The following is a 24,998-nucleotide window of genomic DNA, read 5'->3' on the forward strand; positions in this document are numbered from 1 at the left end:
GAGCTATAAATACTGTTAAATAGGGCCTGCGCTGTGTGTTCCTATAGTGTATGTAGTGTACCCCGATTCCTCATGTATGCTGAGAAATAACTTACCAAAGTCGCCGTTTTCGCCTGTCAATCAGGCTGGTCAGGTCGGGAGGGCGTGGTGACATCGGTGGTTCTTCCTCAGCTTTACGTTGGTGGCGTAGTGGCGTAGTGGTGAAGACACAGCGCGCGATCTGCGCTGTAATCCCTTGCATCGGTGGGGGCGGCCATCTTCCTGGGGCCGCGCGTGCGCAGATCGAGTGCTCTGCTGCACGGGGCTTCAGGAAAATGGCCGCGGGATGCCGCGCGTGCGCATTAGAGATCGCGGCGGCCATTTTCCCAAAGCCGAGATGCAAACTCGGCTTTGGGAAAATGGCCGCCGCGATCTCTAATGCGCACGCGCGGCATCCCGCGGCCATTTTCCTGAAGCCCCGTGCAGCAGAGCACTCGATCTGCGCACGCGCGGCCCCAGGAAGATGGCCGCCCCCACCGATGCAAGGGATTACAGCGCAGATCGCGCGCTGTGTCTTCACCACTACGCCACTACGCCACCAACGTAAAGCTGAGGAAGAACCAGCGATGTCACCACGCCCTCCCGACCTGACCAGCCTGATTGACAGGCGAAAACGGCGACTTTGGTAAGTTATTTCTCAGCATACATAGGGAATCGGGGTACACTACATACACTATAGGAACACACAGCGCAGGCCCTATTTAACAGTATTTATAGCTCAATCTCAAAAAACGGGGTGACAGGTTCCCTTTAATTACAATACATTCCATTCAGCTCAAAACATCACTGACAAGTGAATACTTACGTTCTCTACTCCGCTGCCTTGGAGGAAGGTCCTCCCACCTTGGGAACAGGTTCTGACAAACTTCTTCCCAGAGCCGACGGGTGACATGGGTATCAGCATGCCTGCGGTCAGCCATGTTCCACAGCGGCTCCCGCTCGCGGACCTCCTCAATGAGGCTATCCACATTGATCCCCTCCTCCTCCTCATCTGTTTCGGGAGCACGCCGTGAAGACTGTGAAAATTAAACAAAAAAAATTAGTACACTGAAAAAAAAAAAACTTCCAATAGGAGAAAAAAAAAAAAAAAAACTCACCGATGGCCGACCGCGGCGGCGATTACGTCGACTCTGGAAGCGGCTGGGAGGACCTTCATGCTGTTCAGGTTCAGCAGCAGCAGCCTGAAAAAAAAAAAAAGGAAAATAATCTTTAATGTAGGCACATGTTTATGTGTACAGTGATGTCTGAAGATCATTTTTTGTGTTGGGTGCACTGTGATGTGTGAAGCAACTTTCACCACTACTTAGGCCGGCGTCACACACAGCGTATGAAAATACGGTCCGTATATTAGGGCCGTAATACGCTGAAAAGTCCCGAAAATAGTGGTCCGTAGCTCCTCCGTAGGCAGGGTGTGTCTAGTTTTTTGCGCATGGCATCCTCCGTATGTAATCCGTATGGCAGCCGTAATGCGTGGTTTTATCGCAGGCTTGCAAAACCGACATACGGCTATACAAGGGATCCATGTGTTAGGCCGGCTTCACACTTGCGAGTTTTACGGACGTAAGAGCGCAGAAACTACGTCCGTAAAACTCGCAAAAAATACGGCACAATTATTCTCTATGCCCCTGCTCCTATCTGCCGTATTTTACTGATCAGTATTATACGGCTTTCTACGGCCGTACAAAATCGCAGCATGCTGCGTTTGTCACCGTACTGCGCAAGAAATACGCCAATGAAAGTCTATGGAAGCGTGAAAAATACGGATTACACACGGACAAGCAGTGTGACTTGCGAGGAATACGCAGCGGTGTTAGAGAGAAAAGCCGGTAATTCAGTGCGGTGTACAGTAAAATCACACTGACAGCTTACAGTAGAATAGGTAGAATAAATGTGTACACATAGAATAGGTATATATATATATATATATATGTCAGTGAGACACATATATGTATATATATTAATATTTATTCCAGCGCTATACAGCTTGAAAGCCGGTAATTCAATTACCGGCTTTTTCTTTCTCCTTCCTAAACCCGACATGATTTGAGACATGATTACATACAGTAAACCATGTCTTCTCTCCATTTTTTTTGCAGATTCCACACTACTAATGTCAGTAGTGTGTATCTGCAAAATTTGGCCGTTCTATCTACTAAATTAAGGGGTTAAATGGCGGAAAAAAATTGGCGTGGGCTCCCGCGCAATTTTCTCCGCCAGAGTAGTAAAGCCAGTGACTGAGGGCAGATATTAATAGCCTGGAGAGGGTCCACGGTTATTGGCCCCCCCCTGGCTAAAAATATCTGCCCCCAGCCACCCCAGAAAAGGCACATCTGGAAGATACGCCTATTCTGGCACTTGGCCACTCTCTTCCCATTCCCGTGTAGCGGTGGGATATGGGGTAATGAAGGGTTAATGCCACCTTGCTATTGTAAGGTGACATTAAGCCTAATTAATAATGGAGAGGCGTCAATTATGACACTCTCTAAACAGCAAAAGCACAAAAAGAGGATTCAGAGATCCTCCAAAAATTAGAAAAAACAGCAGCAAAACACGGCAGAGGTTCTTACCTGCCTAGGCCTCCAAACAAATGCACTAACAGGATGCAGTGGACCCATGTGGTAAAATAGAAACACAGGTGCAGCATAACCGATGACGCAGCCACTCACCAGCTACCAAATTAATGGAGGGGGTGGCTGCTTGGCACATAGCTGCACATAAAAACTTGTATGTGGCGCTGTTCACACAATGGAGATGCACAGCATCCAGGCAGGCCTAGTAGTGACACCCTTCTATTAGATCAGGCGGGCCTGCCCAGCGCTATCCAAATGCACCCCATGTGCACAGACACCACAGTTTACAAGCAGAAAATGGGCCCAACTGCACCCCGAAAAAAAGTGCAAAAAACACATAAAAAAAAAATATATTATGTGAGGTATTGGTTTATATTCTGGCCAAAATACGCAAGCTCATAACCCACGTCAAGGGTCCACTGCATCCTGTTAGTGCATTTGTTTGGAGGCCTAGGCAGGTAAGAACCTCTGCCGTGTTTTGCTGCTGTTTTGTCAATTATGACACCTATCCATTATTAATCCAATAGTAGTAAAGGGTTAAATAAAACACAAACACATTATTTAAAATTATTTTAATGAAATAAAACCAATGGTTGTTGGAGTATTTTATTCTACGCCCAATCCAGTCACTGAAGACCCTAATGTTAGTAGTGTGTATGCGCAAAATTTGCCCGTTCTAGCTAGTAAAATAAGGGGTTAAATGGCGGAAAAAATTGGCGTGGGCTCCCCCACAATTTTCTCCGTCAGAGTAGTAAAGCCAGTGATGAGGGCAGATGTTAATAGCCTAGAGAGGGTCCACGGTTATTGGCCCCCCCCTGGCTAAAAACATCTGCCCCCAGCCACCCCAGAAAAGGGGTAGCGGTGTAGCGGTGGGATATGGGGTAATGAAGGGTTAATGCCACCTTGCTATTGTAAGGTGACATTAAGCCAGATTAATAATGGAGAGGCGTCAATTATGACACCTATCCATTATTAATCCAATACTAGTAAAGGGTTAAAAAAATACACAAACACATTATTAAAAAATAATTTATTGAAAAAATCACAAAGGCTGTTGTATTAATTTATTCTACTCTCAATCCACTCACTGAAGACCCTCAATCTGTAAATTAAAAAAAAAACAAAAACCAACAATATCCATACCTTCCGAGGATCTGTAAGGTCCAACGATGTAAATCCATCTGAAGGGGTAAAAATATTTTGCAGACACGAGCTCTGCTAATGCAGGCTGCTCATTTCTGCAAAACCCCGGAGAATGTAGGTAAAGTAGGTCAATGACCTATATTTAGCTTCATTTGCGGTGAGGCGCCCTCTGCTGGTTGTCCTCATATGAACTCGAGCCAGGGAGCTTTCTAGGAAAGTTCCCACGATCTAGGAACAGCCAGCAGAGGGCGCCTCACCGCAAATGAAGCTAAATATAGGTCATTGACCTACTTTACCTACATTCTCCGGGGTTTTGCAGACATGAGCAACGTTGCATTAGCAAAGCTCATGGCTGCAAAATATTTTAACCCCTTCAGATGGATCTTCATCGTTGGACCTTACAGATCCTCGGAAGGTATGTATATTGTTGTTTTTTTGTTTTTTTTTAATTTACAGATCGAGGGTCTTCAGTGAGTGGATTGAGAGTAGAATAAATTAATACAACAGCCTTTGTGATTTTTTCAATAAATTAATTTTTAATATTGTGTGTGTTTTTTTTTAACCCTTTACTAGTATTGGATTAATAATGGATAGGTGTCATAATTGACGCCTCTCCATTATTAATTAGGCTTAATGTCACCTTACAATAGCAAGGTAGCATTAACCCTTCATTACCCCATATCCCACCGCTACACGGGAATGGGAAGAGAGTGGCCAAGTGCCAGAATAGGCGCATCTTCCAGATGTCCCTTTTCTGGGGTGGCTGGGGGCAGATGTTTTTAGCCAGGGGGGGGGCAATAACCGTGGACCCTCTCCAGGCTATTAATATCTGCCCTCAGTCACTGGCTTTACTACTCTGGCGGAGAAAATTGTGCGGGAGCCCACGCCAATTTTTTCCGCCATTTAACCCCTTATTTTACTAGGTAGAACAGCCAAATTTTGCATAGACACACTACTAACATTAGTAGTGTGGAATATGCAAAAAAAATGGTGATATGAGATGGTTTACTGTATGTAACCATGTCTCAAATCATGTCGGGTTTAGGAAGGAGAAAGCAAAAGCCGGTAATTGAATTACCGGCTTTTCTCGCTAACACCGCTGCGTATTCCTCGAAAGTCACACTGCTGGTCCGTGTGTAATCCGTAATTTTGGGGCTTCCATTGACTTTCATTGATGTTTTATTTGCGCAATACGGTGACAAACGCAGCATGCTGCGATTTTCTACGGCCGTAGAAAGCCGTATAATACGGATCAGTTTAATACGGCAGATAGGAGCAGGGGCATAGAGAATAATTGTGCCGTATTTTTTGCGAGTTTTACGGACGTAGTTTCTGCGCTCTTACGTCCGTAAAACTCGCAAGTGTGACGCCGGCCTCACACTCTGTTCCTCCGCTATCTGCATCTCTCCACCCGTCTCGCCCCCTTCTGACAGCTCCTCTGCCGCTTCAGTTTCCTGTTTAAACATAATGCATGTAGTGCTGTAACAGAAATTTAAAGTGTAAAAATCCTTTTTTTGCAATTTTGGTAACTTACAGATACATGCTGTTGCTGTGGTGGGGAGCTGTCAGTAGAGGACTTTGTGGCTGTAGTCCCTGGTCCACTGGAACTCTTGGCTCTGCAAGTAAAAAGACACTTGTAATCTGCTTTACACATTGATTTGGCAGATTTTTAAGGGTCTTTTTATACTTACTTAAAGAAACAAGATGTGGGCGTGTGGGTGGTCCCTGTAGGATGATGGTACCTGGTGGATCTGTAGGTATAAGGAATTTTTAGTTAGATCCACCACACGAACTAGGTAATATGAATGATAACCACCCTGCTCAAATTTTGTGAGTTTTGTTCATACAGGCCAAGACCCAAAACAAATAGCACATGCACCGAAACATTAACCCCTTCACCCCAAAGCCTGTTTTCACCTAAGTGACAGGGCCAATTTTTACAATTCTGACCACTGTCACTTTATGAGGTCATAACTCTGAAACGCTTCAACGGATCCTGGTGATTCTGACACTGTTTTCTCGTGACATATTGTACTTCATGATAGTGGTAAAACTTCTTCGATATGACTTGCATTTATTTGTGAAAAAAACAAAAATTTGTCGGAAATTATGAAAATTTAGCAATTTTCAAACTCTTAGTTTTTATGCCCTTAAATTATTATTATTATTATACATTTTTATAGCGCCATTTATTCCATGGCGCTTTACATGTGAATACGGGGCAAATCTAGACAAATACATTAAACATGAGCAGATAACAAGGCACACGAGTACATAAGGAGGGAGGACCCTGCCCGCGAGGGCTCACAGTCTGCAGGGGGTGGGTGAGGATACACTAGGAGAGGGAAGAGCTGGCTGTGCGGCTGTTCAGTAGGTTGAGGATCACTGCAGGCTGTAGGCTTGTCGGAAGAGATGAGTCTTCAGGTTCTTTTTGAAGGTTTCTATGGTAGGCGCAAGTCTGATGTGTTGGGGTAGAGAGTTCCAGAGTATGGGGGAAGCACGGGAGAAGTCTTGGATGCGGTTATGGGAAGAAGAGATGAGAGGGGAGTCGAGAAGGAGGTCTTGGGAGGATCGGAGGTCGCGTGTAGGTAGGTACCGGGAGACCATGTCACAGATGTATGGAGGAGACAGGTTGTGGATGGCTTTGTATGTCAGTGTGAGGGTTTTGAACTGGAGTCTCTGGGCGATAGGAAGCCAGTGAAGGGCTTGACACAGGGGAGAGGCTGGGGAATAGCGGGGGGACAGGTGGATTAGTCGGGCAGCAGAGTGTAGGATGGATTGGAGTGGTGCCAGAGTGCTAGAGGGGAGTCCAGAGAGTAGGAGGTTGCAGTAGTCGAGGCGGGAGATGATAAGGGCATGCACTAGCGTTTTTGCAGTGTTGCGGTCAAGGAAAGCACGGATCCGGGAAATATAATAATAATTAGAGAGTTATATCACATAATATAGTTAACAAACAACATTTCCCACATGTCTGCTTTACATCAGCACAATTTTGGAAACATAATTTTTTTTTGTTAGGACGTTATAAGGGTTAAAAGTTGACCAGCGATTTCTCATTTTTGCAACAAAATTTGCAAAACCATTTTTTTACGGACCACCTCACACTTGAAGTGACTTTGAGGGGTCTATATGACAGAAAATGCCCAAAAGTGACACCATTCTAAAAACTGCACCCCTCAAGGTACTCAAAACCACATTCAAAAAGTTTATTAACCCTTCAGGTGCTTCACAGGAATTTTTTGAATGTTTAAAAAAATTGAACATTTAACTTTTTTTTCACAAAATTTTTACTTCAGGTCCAATTTGTTTCATTTTACCAAGGGTAACAGGAGAAATTGGACCACAAAAGTCGTTGTACAATTTGTCCTGAGTACGCCGATACCCCATATGTGGGGGTAAACCACTGTTTGGGCACATGGCAGAGCTCGGAAGGGAAGGAGCGCCATTTGACTTTTCAATGCAAGATTTGCTGGAATTGAGATCGGAGCCCATGTCACGATTGGAGAGCCCCTGATGTGCCTAAACAGTGGAAACCCCCACAAGTGACACCATTTTGGAAAGTAGACCCCCTAAGGAACTAATCTAGATGTGTGGTGAGCACTTTGAACCTCCAAGTGCTTCACAGAAGTTTATAATGTAGAGCCGTAAAAAAATTTTTTTTATTAATTTTCACAAAAAATGATCTTTTTGCCCCAAATTTTTTATTTTCCCAAGGGTAAAAGGATAAATTGGACCCCAAAAGTTGTTGTGCAATTTGTCCTGAGTACGTCGATACTTCATATATGGGGATAAACCACTGTTTGAGCGCATGGCAGAGCTCGGAAGGGAAGGAGTGCCATTTGACTTTTCAATGCAAAATTGGCTGGAATTGAGATCGGACGCCATGTCGCATTTGGAGAGCCCCTGACGTGCCTTAACAGTGGAAACCCCCCACAAGTGACCCCATTTTGGAAAGAAGACCCCCTAAGGAACTTATCTAGATGTGTGGTGAGCACTTTTAACCCCCAATTGTTTCACTAAAGTTTAGAATGTAGCATTGTGAAAATTAAAAAATCATTTTTTCTTTCCACAAAATGATGTTTTAGCCCGCAATTTTTTTTTTCCCAAGGGTAACAGGAGAAATTGGACCACAAATGCTATTGTCCAATTTGTCCTGAGTACGCTGATACCCCACATGTGGGGGGGAACCACCGTTTGAGTGCATGGCAGAGCTCGGAAGGGAAGGAGCACCGTTTGAAATGCAGACTTAGATGGTGTCATGTTGCATTTGCAGAGCCCCTGATGTACCTAAACAGTAGAAACCCACCACAAGTGACCCCATATTGGAAACTAGACCCCCCAAGGAACTTATCTAGATGTGTTGTGAGAGCTTTGAACCAACAAGTGTTTCACTACAGTTTATAACGCAGAGCCGTGAAAATAAAAAATATTTATTTTTCCACGAAAATGATATTTTATCCCCTATGTTTTTATTTTCCCAAGGGTAACAGGACAAATTGGACCCCAAAAGTTGTTGTCCAACTTGTCCTGAGAACGCTGATACCCCATATGTTGGGGGGAACCACTGTTTGGGCACACAGGAGAACTCGGAAGGGAAGGAGCACTGTTTTACTTTTTCAAAGCAGAATTGGCTGGAATTGAGATCGGACGCCATGTCGCGTTTGGAGAGCCCCTGATGTGCCTAAACAGTGGAAACCCCCAATTATAACTGAAACCCTAACCCCAACCCTAACCCTAACCCTAGCCCTAACCCTAGCCCTAGCCCTAGCCCTAACCCTAGCCCTAACCCTAGCCCTAACCCTAGCACTAATGGGAAAATGGAAATAAATACATTTTTTTACATTTTATTATTTTTCCCTAACTAAGGGGGTGATGAAGGGGGTTTGATTTACTTTTATAGCGTTTTTTTGGCGGATTTTTATGATTGGCAGCCGTCACACACTAAAAGACGCTTTTTATTGCAAAAAAATAGTTTTTGCATCACCACATTTTGAGAGCTATAATTTATCCATATTTTGGCCCACAGAGTCATATGAGGTCTTGTTTTTTGCGGGACGAGTTGATGTTTTTATTGGTAACATTTTCGGGCAGATGACATTTTTTGATCGCGTTTTATTCCGATTTTTGGGAGGCGGAATGAACAAAAACCAGCAATTCCTGAATTTCTTTTATGGGGGGCGTTTATACCGTTCCTCGTGTGGTAAAATGGATAAAGCAGTTTTATTCTTCGGGTCAGTACGATTACAGCGATACCTCATTTATGTAATTTTTTTTATGTTTTGGCGCTTTTACACAATAAAAACTATTTTATATAAAAAAAATAATTGTTTTTGCATTGCATTATTCTGAGAGCTATAACTTTTTTATTTTTCTGCTGATGATGCTGTATGGCGGCTTTTTTTTTGCGGGACAAGATGACGTTTTCAGCGGTACCATGGTTATTTATATCCGTCGTTTTGATCGCGTGTTATTCCACTTTTTGTTCGCCTGTATGATAATAAAGCGTTGTTTTTTGCCTTGTTTTTTTTTTTTTTTTTTTTTGCGGTGTTCACTGAAGGGGTTAACTAGTGGGATAGTTTTATAGAGCGGGTCGTTACGGACGCGGCGATACCAAATATGTGTACATTTATTGTTTTTTTTTTTTTTTACATAAATAAATGGATTTATTGGGAAATGTTTTTTTTTTTTATTTGGGGATTTTTTTTTTTTTTTTTTACACATTCTATTTTTTTTTTTTTTTACTTTCTAACATTATCCCAGGGTGGGACATCTCTGTATTAGATCAGATCGTTGATCTGACACTGTGCATAGCACACTGTCAGATCAACGATCTGACATGCAGTTTAGCTGGCTCTCCAGCGCCTGCTCTCAGCAGGCGCCGGCTAGCCAGGTCACTTCATGACCCGGAAGGAGTCCGGCGGCCATCTTGGATCCGGGGACTCCTTCCGGGTCACCGGAGCAACGCGATCTCATTGCGTTGCTCCGGTGGGAGAGCGCAGGGAGCCCCAGTCCCTGCGCGATCCCCCTCTATGCCGCTGTCACTACTGACAGCGGCATCAGAGGGGTTAAATGCCCGCGATCGGCGATAGCGCCGATCGTGGGCATTGCTGCGGGGTGTCAGCTGTCGTATACAGCTGACACCCGCACCCGATCACCGCGGCGCTCAGCGCGAGACCGCGGTGATCGGTGCGCCGTACTAGTACTGCTGCTGGCACAAATGCAGTGCCGGCAGCGCAGTACTAGTACGGCGCATGTCGCGAAGGGGTTAATACACCCACCACTAATAAAATATACAAATTTAATTGAAATGTCACCACTCACCACACCATTTTAGAAAGGTATTATCCACAGATTTGATTTTTCAATTATACCTTTAAAAATTCCCCCTAAGCAAAAAAAAAACAAGAAACCTTTTCTAAAATATTTTTTTTTTTAAACAGCAACCAATTCTGTATTGTTTGTGTGGTCATTTGTACATACACCATTTTTAAATTTACCTTTACCTGAAATGATACAGCGGACGTTTTTTAAAAACACATTTTATTAAATTTTTTTTTTTTTTTTTTTTTAAACACAATTAGGAGCTCAAATGCTCTTTATTTTAAATACAAGTACATCAACAGTGAATGGTTTCAACAATAAAAAAACAATTTTAAACTTAAAAAAACACACACACAACACACGCTCACATGCAGCACTACTATGCAACAAAACCCAACAATTTAAAACTGAATTAAAAAATTCACACAATGAAAACACATTCTGCACAGACCACTAAAATACATCTGATTGACAATAAAAAAACTATTTTAAACTTTAAAAAAAAACACAAACACAACACACGCTCACACATGGAAAACACATACAGCAGCACAGACCACATTTAAATGCATCAGATTTAACGTTTAAAAAACCAGCAATTGTAAATTTTACAAAAAAAAAAAAAAAATACGCTCACACAATGAAACCACATGCTGCACGGACGCATGCACAAGCATTCAAACACACGCACACACACACATGCATAACAGCACACAGGTTGCACATACACAAACGCACATTCATGCAAACACACAGGCACATAGGCAGACCCAAACTGAATACACACAGAGACACGCACACATACAAAAGGCACATCACACTGTTTGGGATGCTGGCAGGCCTACGGCTGGAGATGGATCTCTTCACTGGCAGGCCTCTGGCTGTATTTTGGTTTTTAGCTCTTGCTGAAGTCAGTACGTCATATGCACACTAGTGTTGAGCATTCCGATACCGCAAGTATCGGGTATCGGCCGATATTTGCGGTATCGGAATTCCGATACCGAATTCCGATACTTCCCGCGTATCGGATACCGGAATCGGAAGTTCCCAGAATTCAAACTGAACGCAGCAGCCAATGAGGAATGATTGGAAGTGTGGGCACATCCTGTTTAGCATGGTGGGCATGTAAGTACTGGCAAGGCTGTGATTGGCTGCTGAAATGATGTCACTCTGCACTATAAAAAACGCTGCCGCCATTTTGCGCTCACTCTGCTGTGATTTCAGTTAGGGACAGGACGCTGTGTTCTAACTGAGGGCCAGTCGAGCTAGCTGATTGCTTTATTTTCCTTTCCAAAGGCTAATTTAGCAAAACGCTGTGTGTTCTTCACTGTTCACCTTGCTCTTGCCTTGCAGCGCTGTTTTAACAGCGTTCTGCAAGGTCTCGGTGTGTGTGTGTGTGTGTGCAGCTCACTCTGTAGTCTGTGTGCAGCCATATACCCGGTTGTATTCAGCTCAGGGGGGTCCACACTGCCTCACACAGTTGTCCTTTTTTGCTCATAGTGCAGCCTGCTGCACATTTTATCTCAAATTTCCTATTAGTGTTTTTCCACCAGTCTCCAGCTCTATTGTGGAAAAACACTACATAGGATAACCTAGAGGGGGGGTTTTGGGCCTTGCAGCGCCGTTTACGGCTGTCTGCACGGTCTCCGTGTGAGCCCAGCTCGCCCTGTAGTCTGTGTGCAGCCATAGCCGGTTGGATTCAGCTCAGGGTGCGTTACTGCCTCATACCTTGAAAAACAATTTCCTTTTTTTCAAATAGTGCAGCCAGTTTAAAATTTGAAAAAAAAAAAATCCTATTAGTGTCTTTCCACTCGTATCCAGCTAAATAGTAGAAAAACACTACATAGGATAACCGAGAGGAGGGTTTTTTGGCCTTGCAGCGCCGTTTACGGCTGTCTGCACGGTCTCCGTGTGAGCTCAGCTCGCCCTGTAGTCTGTGTGCAGCCATAGCCGGTTGGATTCAGCTCAGGGTGCGTTACTGCCTCATACCTTGAAAAACAATTTCCTTTTTTTCAAATAGTGCAGCCAGTTTAAAATTTGAAAAAAAAAATTCCTATTAGTGTCTTTCCACTCGTATCCAGCTAAATAGTGGAAAAACACTACATAGGATAACCGAGAGGAGGGTTTTTTGGCCTTGCAGCGCCGTTTACGGCTGTCTGCACGGTCTCCGTGTGAGCCCAGCTCGCCCTGTAGTCTGTGTGCAGCCATAGCCGGTTGGATTCAGCTCAGGGTTCGTTACTGCCTCATACCTTGAGAAAAATTTTACTTTTTTTCAAATAGTGCAGCCTGTTTAAAATTTGAAAAAAAAAATTCCTATTAGTGTCTTTCCACTCGTATCCAGCTAAATAGTGGAAAAACACTATATAGGATAACCGAGAGGAGGGTTTTTTGGCCTTGCAGCGCCGTTTACGGCTGTCTGCACGGTCTCCGTGTGATTTAAGCTAGCTCTGTAGCCCGATCTGCACCAAAAAAAAAGTTAAGTTCACCAAACACAACTTAACACTTGTGTAGGCCACATTTGAAAAATAATAAAGTTTAGTCCACAATTTACAACATTAGTGTTTCTTACACCTGTTAGGAGGAGCATTTCAGGAATAAGCACACTAAGGCCTTAGTACTTTTCTGCTTATCTTTATCTGTCAACCAAGATGAAGAGGGCAGGGAGTAAGGCACGTGGGCGTGGGCGCGGAGCAGGGAGAGGAGCAGGGAGAGGACGTGGTGATTCTGTGCCTGCTGCGGGAGCCGGTGACTCGTCGTCACTCAGTTTCAGCAGGGAACAGTCCTTCATGCGCAGCTTTGTCGGAGAGCGCCGTGCACCGCTGCTACGTGAAGACCAAATTGAAGCCGTTGTCGGGTGGATGGCAGCTAACGCCTCGGCATCGACTTCAGTTAGTGCCACATCCTCTCAGGCACAGAGCACTGGAGAGCAGCCATCTGTCTCTTCACCACCTGCCAAATTGGCCAGGCAGTCAGAGAGCCCAGGACAGGAGCCGTCTCTACTTCTGTTCTCTGAATCTCTTGGCTTGGAAACAGGGGGCCAGCCAAGCAGCATTGGAGAAATGGAAGAAGAGGCAGTGTGCAGTGATGCCCAAAAGCTTTATCTCTCTGACTCTGAAGAGGCAGGTGGGCCAGTGCCTCCGGTGACCACAGCGCAGTACGCATCTGATGATGAAACTCAGGTGCCGCTTTCTGATGCGTACTGTGCTGCCGAGACTACCCAGGAGGAGCAGTTGGTGGCAGAGGGTAGTGGAGATGATGAGGTCCTTGACCCATCGTGGCGTGAGGAACAGGAAGGTGGTGGGAGCAGCTCTGAGGAAGAGCTTCCCCTTACGGGGCCAAAGAGGGAGAGGGAGGGGGAAGACTGCGGAGCTTGTAGCCTCCACTTTGGCACCCGTTAGGAGCCTGTCTCTTTCCAAAGCCAAAAAGGGCGCTCCCAAGACTTGCAGTGCCTGGTCCTTTTTTGACACAGTTGCAGATGACATTTGTTTTGTCAAATGCAAGCTGTGTCATCAGAAAGTAAAAAGAGGTAAAAGTGTCAGCAACCTCAATACCACAAATATGTGGAAACATGTGCGGAACAGGCACGCGGTGGAGTTACAGAAACACAGTGAAGACGTAGGCCAACCAACAGCGGCAGCTACCACCTCTTCATCTCGTGTTGCCTCTTCCTCCACTGTTGTCCAGAGACCTTGTGTAATTCCACCCACAGCACCACCTTCCCAGTCATCCTCACACTCCCAGTCTACTCTAAAGCCATCGGTAGTCCAGGCATGGGAGAAAAGGCGGGCATTCTCGGCCAACCACCCCCGAGCACAGGCTCTGAATGCAGGCATTGCCAAACTGTTGTCCCTGGAAATGCTCTCATTCAGGCTGGTGGAGACTGACAGCTTCCGTGACTTGATGGCATTGGCAGTCCCACAGTACAAGGTGCCCAGCCGCTTTTACTTCAGCAGGCAGGCTGTCCCTGCCCTGCACAGGCATGTTGAGGCAAACATAAAACATGCGCTACTGAACGCCGTCAGTAGCAAGGTCCACCTCACCACCGATGCGTGGACCAGTCAGCATGGACAGGGGCGATATGTTTCCCTCACTGCCCATTGGGTTAATGTTGTTGAGCCAGGTACAGATCGTGCGAGTGGCGCAGGACGTGTCCTGCCCACTCCAAGGATTGCAGGAATCCAGTCTGTACGCATCGACTCCTCCTCTTACACCAGTTCCTCTGATTCCTCTCTGCAGGATCCGTCACAGTCCACCTCCACATGGACCCGTGAACGTTTACCTATGACCGACATGAGCACAGCCGTGGCCAAACGTCAGCAGGCCGTCTTGAAACTAGTTTCATTGGGGCATCGAAGCCACACAGCTCAGGAGCTCTGGAATGCCATCAAGCAGGAGAGCGATGTGTGGTTACTGCCAGCGAATCTCCAGCCAGGCATGGTAGTGTGTGACAATGGCCGAAATCTGGTGGCAGCTTTGGCCCTTGGCAACCTCACTCACATCCCATGTCTGGCACATGTGCTCAATTTGGTTGTGCAGAGTTTTCTGAGGGACTATCCGGATCTTGATGCCCTGCTGCACAAGGTCCGCCTAGAGTGTGCTCACTTGTGGCGTTCCAGCTTGGCCAGATCCCGCATTGCTGCTCTGCAGCGCCGATTCCGCCTTCCGGAACACCGCATCATATGTGACCTACCTACCCGGTGGAATTCCACGTTACATATGTTGGAGCGGTTGTGTGAGCAGCAGCAAGCAGTTATGGAGTACCAGCTGCATCAGGCGCAAAGAAGTCGCAGTCAGCGCCGATCAGACTTCACAACCACAGAGTGGGCCACTATGAAGGACGTCTGCCAGGTTTTGCGTCCTTTTGATTATTCCACGCGGATGGCAAGTGCAGATGATGCACTAGTCAGCATGACTGTCCCCCTTATCTGCCTGCTTCAGCAAACTTTGCAAGGGTTAAGGGATGATGTGGTGGAAGAGGTGGAGGATGAGGAGTCACCTTTTCCATCAGCTTCTGGAGAGTCAGCGCCACGTGGTTCCTCACAAAGGGGTACGCAGGGGCCAATTTGTGAGGAGGATGAGGAGGAGTCAATGGAGGAGGAAGAGCTCCGTCCAGAGGAGGGAGCGACACAATTGTCCAGTGGTCAGTGTGTACAGCGAGGGTGGGGTGATGACGAGCGGGCAGAGATCATGTCTCAAGCAGGGGACAGCGTTTCTGGGCCAGTTGGCACTCTGCAGCACATGGTGGATTTCATGCTGCAGTGCCTGAGAAACGACCGCCGCATCGACCACATTCTCAACATGCCTGATTATTGGGTGTTCACCCTCCTCGATCCTCGCTACCGGGACAACGTCCAAAACCTCATCCCTGCGTTGACCCGGGAGCGTAAATTGCGGGAGTACCACGACACACTGGTGAATTCCATCATCTTCTCCTGTCCAACTGAGAGGAGTGCTGCTAGTGCTTTACAAAGCAGCTCAGTGCGTCGAGGCAGTGGGGGAGGCTCTGCCCAAAGAGGGAGCAGAAGCAGTGCCTCTGCCCAAGGCAAGCCCAGTATGGCACAACTCTGGCACACTTTTGTGTGCCCGCCCCAAATGTCTACACCATCACGGCGGCTCCAGTCAGCAGGAGGCAACGGTTCCGTCAGATGGTGACAGACTACATGGCTTGCCCTCTTACTGTACTCCCAGACGGCTCTTCCCCGTTCAAGTTTTGGGTCTCTAAGCTGGATACATGGCCAGAGCTAAGCCAGTATGCATTGGAGGTGCTGGATTGCCCTGCGGCTAGTGTCTTATCGGAACGTGTCTTTAGTGCCGCAGGTGGTGTACTAACAGACCGTCGCATGCGACTATCCTCCGATAACGTTGACCGGCTTACTTTCCTGAAAATGAACCAGGCCTGGATCTCGCAGGAATTTGCCACTCCTCTGCCTGATTAAGTAATTGGGTGTCATCCAGGTCTCCTGCTGTGTTCATCTTTCTACCACCTGAACTGCTATTCCTGGGCTCCAACACCGCCAGTTGCGGCTCAGAAGTGCAGGCTGCACAGTAAAAACATACGACCCAGTGTTATTGGGTTTCAGTAACGTCAGCTGATCCCCAGCTGTGTAGCCGGCAATGTGTCCTGCGACCGCCACGCTGGCACAACAACCTAAATGTAAGGGAACCTGTCCCCCCCCCCGTCGTTTGTTACTGAAAGAGCCATCTTGTGCAGCAGTAATGCTGCACAAGGAAAAGGTAGCTCTTTTTTTTTTAGCTCTTTGCACACGCAGAACTTAACACTTATAAAATGTGTTCACTGATACCGTTATACCGTCCCGGAGCTGGGACTTTCCTTCGTAATGTGACGCAGCACAGCCGTCATTCCTACCCCCTTGGTGCCATGCGCTGCCTCCTCAGCGTTGTTTTAAGCTGTCACGGAGCCTGCGCTGTTCTGTTATCCCTTGGGCATGCCCTATTTGCGCTGCCTGTCTTCTGACATAATTTGGTGTCAGGCTGGCTGCGCCTGTGCGGCCGCGCTGCCCGAGATCCCGCCTCGCAGTGTCTTCTGATTGAGTCACACTGCGGGCCTGGGATCCATGGGCATGCGCAGTGCATATCTTCCCCTCGGGCTCTCGCTCATTTCCCTCCGCCTTCTTTAGACTGTGCGCCGTCAGCTGATCCCTAGCATGCCACGGCCGTGACACCGCACAGTCTGAAGAAGAGGGAAAGAGGGGAGTGAGAGTCGAGGTTATGCACTGTGCATGCCCATGGTTCCAAGGCCCGCAGTGGGATTACGTTAGACGAGACTGCGAGGTGGGATCTGGAGCAGCGTGGACGCACAGGCACTGACAGCCTGACACCAAATTATGTCAGAAGACAGGCAGCGCTAATTGGGCATGGCCAAGGGCTAACAGAACAGCGCAGGCTCCGTGACAGCTTAAAACAACGCTGAGGAGGCAGCGCACGGCATCAAGGGGATAGGAATGACAGCTGTGCTGTGTCCCATTACGAAGGAAATTCGCACCTCCGGAACGGTTTAACGGTATAAAGGGACACATTTTTAGTGTTTACTTCGGTGTTTGCAAGGAGCATAATTAAAAGAGCAACCTTTTCCTTTTGCATCCTTAGTGCTGCACAAGATGGCTCTTTCAGCTACAAACGTCTTGGGGGGGGGGTTAAAGGTTTCCTTTCAACTTGCTCCAATCAGGCTTCGGCCTACACTCTGTTCCTCTGCTCCTCCTGCTGTCCCTGGGCTCTAACACCGCCAGTTGGTGCCTGGAAGTGCTGTGTGCACAGTCAACAGTCGCTCCTCTGTTATTGGGGTTCAGTAACGTCAGCTGATCCCCAGCTGTGTGTGCGGCAATACCTCCAATCTGCTCCTCCTGCTGTCCCTGGGCTCTAACACCGCCAGTTGGTGCCTGGAAGTGCTGTGTGCACAGTCAACAGTCGCTCCTCTGTTATTGGGGTTCAGTAACGTCAGCTGATCCCCAGCTGTGTGTGCGGCAATACCTCCAATCTGCTCCTCCTGCTGTCCCTGGGCTCTAACACCGCCAGTTGGTGCCTGGAAGTGCTGTGTGCACAGTCAACAGTCGCTCCTCTGTTATTGGGGTTCAGTAATGTCAGCTGATCCCCAGCTGTGTATCCGGCAACGTGTCATGCGACCGCCACGCTGGCACAACTAAAATGTAAGGGGACCTGTCCCCCCCCCCCCTAGGCGTTTGTTACTGAAAGAGCCACCATGTGCAGCACTAATACTGCACAAGGGAAAGGTCGCTCTTGAAATTATGCTCCTTGCAAACGCTGAACTACACACTCATGTAATGTGTCCCCTCACACCGTCCAACCGTCCCGGAGGTGGGACTTTCCTTTGTAATGTGACGCAGCACAGCCGTCATTGCTACCCCCTTGGCACCGTGCGCTGCCTCCTTAGCGTTGTTTGATTCCGTCATGGACCCTGCGCTGTTATGTTATCCCTTGGCCATGCACAGTTTGCGCTGCCCATCCTCTGACATCATTTGTTGTCGTCCTGGCTGCGCCTGTGCGTCCACGCTGCCCGAAATCACACCTCGCAGTGTCGTCTAATGTGATCCCACAGTGGGCCTGGTATCCATGGCCATGCGCAGTGCATATACTAGCCTCTCACTCCCCTTCTTCACGCTTCTTCAGACTAGGCGGCGTCAGCTGATCCCTAATAGCATGCCACGGCCGTGACGCCGCACAGTCTGAAGAAGCAGGAAGGAGGTGAGTGAGAGGCGATGATATGCACTGCGCATGCCCATGGATCCCTGGCCCACAGTGGGACTACATTAGATGACACTGCAAGGTTGGATCTCGGGCAGCTTGGACGCACAGGCACTGCCAGCCTGACACCTACATGATGTCAGAAGACGGGCACCGCTAACTGTGCATGGCCAAGGGATAACATTACAGCGCGGGCTCCGTGACAGAACCAAACAACGTTGAGGAGGTGGCGCCCGGCACCAAGGGGGTTGGAATGACGGCTGTGCTGTGTCACATTACAAAGGAAAGTCCCACTTCCGGGATGGTTTGACGGTGTGAGGGGACACATTATATGAGTGTGTACTTCAGCGTTTGCAAGGAGCATAATTTTCGGAGCCACCATTTTCCATGTGCAGTATTACTGCTGTACACGATGGCTCTTTCAGCAACAAATGCCTGGGGGGGGGGGGGTTAAAGGTTCCCTTTCAACTTGCTCCACTGCAGGCTTCGGCCTACACTCTGCTCCTCTTTGATTCCCTGGGTTTCAACACTGTCAGTTGCCACCTGGAAGTGTTGTCTACACAGAAAAAACACTAGGTGATGTGTCAGTGGGGTTCAGCACCGCCAGCTGTTCCCCTGCTGTGTAGTCGGCAACGTGTCCAGCACAAGCCACGCTGCCACAACAGAACAAAAGCTGCCACCAGTGCAGGCTTCGGCCTACACTCTGCTCCTCTCCTCCTCCTGCTGACCCTGGGCTCAAACACCGCTAGTTTTTGCCCGGAACTGCTAGCTGCATAGAGAAAAACACCAGCCAATGTGTTAGTGGGGTTCAGCAACGCCAGCTGTTCCCCTGCTGTGTAGCCGGCAACATGACCTGCAAACGCCACGCAGGCACATGAACTGAAATTAAAGGGAACCTGGCCCCACCCCCCCAGGTGTTTCTATGTATAACAGCCACCTAGTACAGCAGTACTGCTGCATTTGTACAAGGTGGCTGACTTTTTCTCCTTGCCCACGTGGAACTCAACAAGTACAAAATGTGTCTCATTGAGACCATTCCACTGTCCCTGAGGTGTGACTTTCCTTTCTAATGATACGCAGCACCCCCCTTGGTAGCGTTTCCCGTCTTTTGTCATCATGGTTAGCTGGCTGCGCCTGTGCATCCGCCCTGCTAGAAACAACGGACCTCGTTGTCATATTTATTTTGTCAGCGAGGGTGTGGTTTATGGGCACGAGCAGTGCATATGTTCGCCTGTCTTAACTCATCTCCTTCCGCCTTCTTCAGACTGTGCGGCCTCCTGGCCGTGGTAGGCGATAAGGGATCAGCTGAGGCCGCCCAGTCTGGAGCAGGTGTAATGACATGTGTAAGCGGCAAACCTATTTACTGCACAAGGCCACGAATCCCAGCCACGCAGTGTGATTTTTTGAAAACACACTGTGGGTCTGGGATTCATGTCCATCGCTAACCACAACGGCCGAAATGAAATGAGGTCAGAAGACAGGAAGCGCTCACAGCGCATGGCCAAGGGATCACAATAGCGCAGACTCCTGTACAGCAAATAACAACGCTCAGGAATCTGCGCCCAGTACCTAGGTGCAAATTTTGACACCTGTGCTGCGTCTCCTTAAAAAGACAAGTCACGCCTCCACAACTGTTTGACAGTATAATGGGCTAAATAGTGTACGTGTTTTAGTCAGCGTGTGCAAGGAGCAAAACAAATAGAGCAACCTTTTACTTGTGCAGCATTAATGCTGCACAAGGTGTGGCTCTTGTACCTTGCAACACCTGAAGGGGGTTAAAGGTAACCTTTGAAATTGGTTCAACTAGACTTCGGCCTACACTCTGCTCCTCTCCTGCTGACCCTGGGCTCAAACACCGCTAGTTATTGCCCGGAACTGCTAGCTGCACAGAGAAAAACACCAGTCAATGTGTTAGTGAGGTTCAGCACCGCCAGCTGTTCCCCTGCTGTGTAGTCGGCATCGTGTCCAGCACAAGCCACGCTGGCACAACTGACCAAAAGCTGCCACCAGTGCAGGCTTCGGCCTACACTCTGCTCCTCTCCTCCTCCTGCTGACCCTGGGCTCAAACACCGCCAGTTTCTGCCCGGAAGTGCTAGCTGCACAGAGAAAAACACCAGCCAATGTGTTAGTGGGGTTCAGCACCGCCAGCTGTTCCCCCGCTGTGTAGCCGGCATCGTGTCCAGCACAAGCCACGCTGGCACAACTGACCAAAAGCTGCCACCAGTGCAGGCTTCGGCCTACACATTGCTCCTCTCCTCCTCCTGCTGACCCTGGGCTCTAACACCGCCAGTTTTTGCCCGGACATGCGAGCTGCACAGAGAAAAACACCAGTCAATGTGTCAGTGGGGTTCAGCACCGCCAGCTGTTCCCCTGCTGTGTAGCTTGCAATGTGACCTGCAAACGCCACGCAGGCACATGAACTGAAATTGAAGGGAGCCTGCCCCCCACCCCCAGGTGTTTCTATGTAAAACAGCCACCTTGTACAGCAGTACTGCTGCATTTGTACAAGGTGGCTGACTTTTTCTCCTTGCCCACGTGGAACTCAACAAGTACAAAATGTGTCTCATTACAGACCATTACAATGTCCCTGAGGTGTGACTTTCCTTTTTAATGACACGCAGCACCCCCATTGTTAGCGCTGCCCGTCTCCTGACATCATTGGTTGGCTGGCTGTGCCTGTGCGTCCCCCCTGCCCGACACAACGCCCCCCGTTGTCTCATATATTTTGACTGTGAGGGTGTGATTGATGGGCACGAGCAGTGCATATGTTCCCCTGTCTTCACTCCCCTCCTTCCGCCTTCTTCTGACTGTGCGGCCTCATGGCCGCGGCATGCGATAAGGGATCAGCTGAGGCCGCCCAGTCTGAAGCAGGTGTAAGGACATGTGTGAGCGGCGAACATATTTACTGCACAAGGCCACGAATCCCAGCACCGCAGTGTGACTTTAGGAAAAGCCACTGTGGGTCTGGGATTTATGGCCATCGTTAACCGCACCGGCCAACATGAAATGAGGTCATGAGACGGCCTGCACTAACAGGGTATTGCCAAGGGATAACACAAGAGCGCAGTTTCCTGTACTGCAAATAACAACGGTAAGGAATCTGCGCACAGCACCTAGGTGTAAATTTGTACACCTGTGCTGCGTCTCCTTAAAAAGACTAGTAGTCACGCCTCCACTACTGTTTGACAGTATAATGGGCTAAATAGTGTACGTGTTTAATTCAGCGTGTGCAAGGAGCAAAATTAAACAGAGCAACCTTTGACTTGTGCATCATTAATGCTGTTCAAGGTGTGGCTCTTGTACCTTGCAACACCTGAGGGGGGGGTTAAAGGTAACCTTTGAAATTGGTTCAACTAGGCTTCGGCCTACACTCTGCTCCTCTACTCCTCCTGCTGACCCTGGGCTCAAACACCGCTAGTTTTTGCCCGGAACTGCTAGCTGCACAGAGAAAAACACCAATCAATGTGTTAGTGGGGTTCATGTTGTGAATTCTGTGGCTGAATTCACTCCTGTGGTCACAAGTGGTACTGCAGCTTCTGAGCTTCCTCCCTCAGGTGTTCTGGTGAGCTCGTTAACTGCTTCATTACTTAACTCCGCCTGATGCTGCTATCCTTGCTCCTTGTCAATGTTTCAGTGTTGGATCTGAGCTTCTCCTGATTGTTCCTGTGACCTGCTGCTCTGTATAGCTAAGTGCTTTTTGCTTTTTTGTTGCTTTTTTTCTGTCCAGCTTGTCTTTTGTTTTGCTGGAAGCTCTGAGACGCAAAGGGTGTACCGCCGTGCCGTTAGTTCGGCACGGTGGGTTTTTTTTGCCCCCTTTGCGTGGTTTTGCTTTAGGGTTTTTTGTAGACTGCAAAGTTCGCTTTACTGTCCTCGCTCTGTCCTAGAACATCGGGCCCCACTTTGCTGAATCTATTTCATCCTTATGTTTTGTCTTTTCATCTTACTCACAGTCATTATATGTGGGGGGCTGCCTTTTCCTTTGGGGAATTTCTCTGGGGCAAGTCAGGCCTATTTTTCTATCTTCAGGCTAGCTAGTTTCTTAGGCTGTGCCGAGTTGCCTAGGTAGTTGTTAGGCGCAATCCACAGCCGCTTTTAGTTGTGTTTAGGATAGGATCAGGTGTGCAGTCTACAGAGTTTCCACGTCTCAGAGCTCGTTCTTGTATTTTTGGGTATTTGTCAGATCACTGTGTGCGCTCTGATCGCTAAGCACACTGTGTTTCTGGATTGCCTTCATAACACCTGTCATTAGCAAACATAACAGTACAAGGAGCCAAACTAATGATTCTCAATAGAGGGAAAGAGAAAGTTCTGACATCATTTTTTTTTTTTTTTCTCAGCTCTGTGTTCACTTTTTTTTTTCCCCTAGACATTTGGGTGATTCTGGACACAGGTGTGGACATGGATATTCAGGGTCTGTGCTCTTCAATGGATAATCTCGTTATAAATGTACAAAAAATTCAAGATACTATTGATCAGAAATCTATGTTAGAACCAAGAATTCCTATTCCTGATTTGTTTTTTGGAGATAGAACTAAGTTTCTAAGTTTCAAAAATAATTGTAAGCTATTTCTGGCCTTGAAACCTCATTCTTCTGGTAATCCTATTCAACAGGTTTTGATTATTATTTCTATTTTGCGCAGCGATCCTCAAGACTGGGCATTTTCTCTTGCACCGGGAGACCCTGCATTGAGTAGTGTCGATGCGTTTTTCCTGGCGCTCGGATTGCTGTACGATGAGCCTAATTCAGTGGATCAGGCTGAGAAAAATTTGCTGGCTTTGTGCCAGGGTCAGGATGATATAGAAGTATATTGTCAGAAATTTAGGAAATGGTCAGTACTCACTCAGTGGAATGAATCTGCGCTGGCAGCTTTGTTCAGAAAGGGTCTCTCTGAGGCTCTTAAGGATGTCATGGTGGGATTTCCTATGCCTGCTGGTTTGAATGAGTCTTTGTCTTTGGCTATTCAGATCGGTCGACGCTTGCGCGAGCGTAAATCTGTGCACCATTTGGCGGTACTGCCTGAGGTTAAACCTGAGCCTATGCAGTGCGATAGGACTATGACTAGAGTTGAACGGCAGGAATACAGACGTCTGAATGGTCTGTGTTTCTACTGTGGTGATTCCACTCATGCTATTTCTGATTGTCCTAAGCGCACTAAGCGGTTCGATAGGTCTGCCGTCATTGGTACTGTACAGTCCAAATTCCTTCTGTCCATTACCTTGATATGCTCTTTGTCGTCGTTTTCTGTCATGGCGTTTGTGGATTCGGGCGCTGCCCTGAATCTGATGGATTTGGATTATGCTAAACGTTGTGGGTTTTTCTTGGAGCCTTTGCGGTGTCCTATTCCATTGAGAGGAATTGATGCTACACCTTTGGCCAAGAATAAACCTCAATACTGGGCCCAGCTGACCATGTGCATGGCTCCTGCACATCAGGAAGTTATTCGCTTTCTGGTGTTGCATAATCTGCATGATGTGGTCGTGTTGGGGTTGCCATGGCTACAAACCCATAATCCAGTATTGGATTGGAATTCCATGTCGGTATCCAGCTGGGGTTGTCAGGGGGTACATGGTGATGTTCCATTTTTGTCGATTTCGTCATCCACCCCTTCTGAGGTCCCAGAGTTCTTGTCTGATTATCAGGATGTATTTGAAGAGCCCAAGTCCGATGCTCTACCTCCGCATAGGGATTGTGATTGTGCTATCAATTTGATTCCTGGTAGTAAATTCCCTAAAGGTCGATTATTTAATTTATCCGTGCCCGAACACGCCGCTATGCGCAGTTATGTGAAGGAATCCCTGGAGAAGGGACATATTCGCCCATCGTCATCACCACTGGGAGCAGGGTTCTTTTTTGTAGCCAAGAAGGATGGTTCGCTGAGACCTTGTATAGATTACCGCCTTCTTAATAAGATCACTGTTAAATTTCAGTATCCCTTGCCATTGTTATCTGACTTGTTTGCTCGGATTAAGGGGGCTAGTTGGTTCACTAAGATAGATCTTCGTGGTGCGTATAATCTGGTGAGAATCAGGCAAGGAGATGAATGAAAAACTGCATTCAATACGCCCGAGGGTCATTTTGAGTATCTAGTGATGCCGTTCGGACTTGCCAATGCTCCATCTGTGTTTCAGTCTTTTATGCATGACATCTTCCGTGAGTATCTGGATAAATTCCTGATTGTTTACTTGGATGACATTTTGATCTTCTCAGATGATTGGGAGTCTCATGTGAAGCAGGTCAGAATGGTTTTTCAGGTCCTGCGTGCTAACTCTTTGTTTGTGAAGGGATCAAAGTGTCTCTTCAGTGTGCAGAAAGTTTCATTTTTGGGGTTCATCTTTACCCCTTCTACTATCGAGATGGATCCAGTTAAGGTCCAAGCCATCCAGGATTGGATTCAGCCGACATCTCTGAAAAGTCTGCAAAAGTTCCTGGGCTTTGCTAATTTTTATCGTCGCTTCATCTGTAATTTCTCTAGCATTGCCAAACCATTGACCGATTTGACCAAGAAGGGTGCTGATTTGGTTAATTGGTCTTCTGCTGCTGTGGAAGCTTTTCAGGAGTTGAAGCGTCGTTTTTGTTCTGCCCCTGTGTTGTGTCAGCCAGATGTTTCTCTTCCGTTCCAGGTCGAGGTTGATGCTTCTGAGATTGGAGCAGGGGCGGTTTTGTCACAGAGAGGTTCTGATTGCTCAGTGATGAAACCATGTGCT

This window comes from Ranitomeya imitator, chromosome 2 (assembly GCF_032444005.1).
Source record: "Ranitomeya imitator isolate aRanImi1 chromosome 2, aRanImi1.pri, whole genome shotgun sequence".
NCBI classification, from domain to species: Eukaryota; Metazoa; Chordata; class Amphibia; order Anura; family Dendrobatidae; genus Ranitomeya; species Ranitomeya imitator.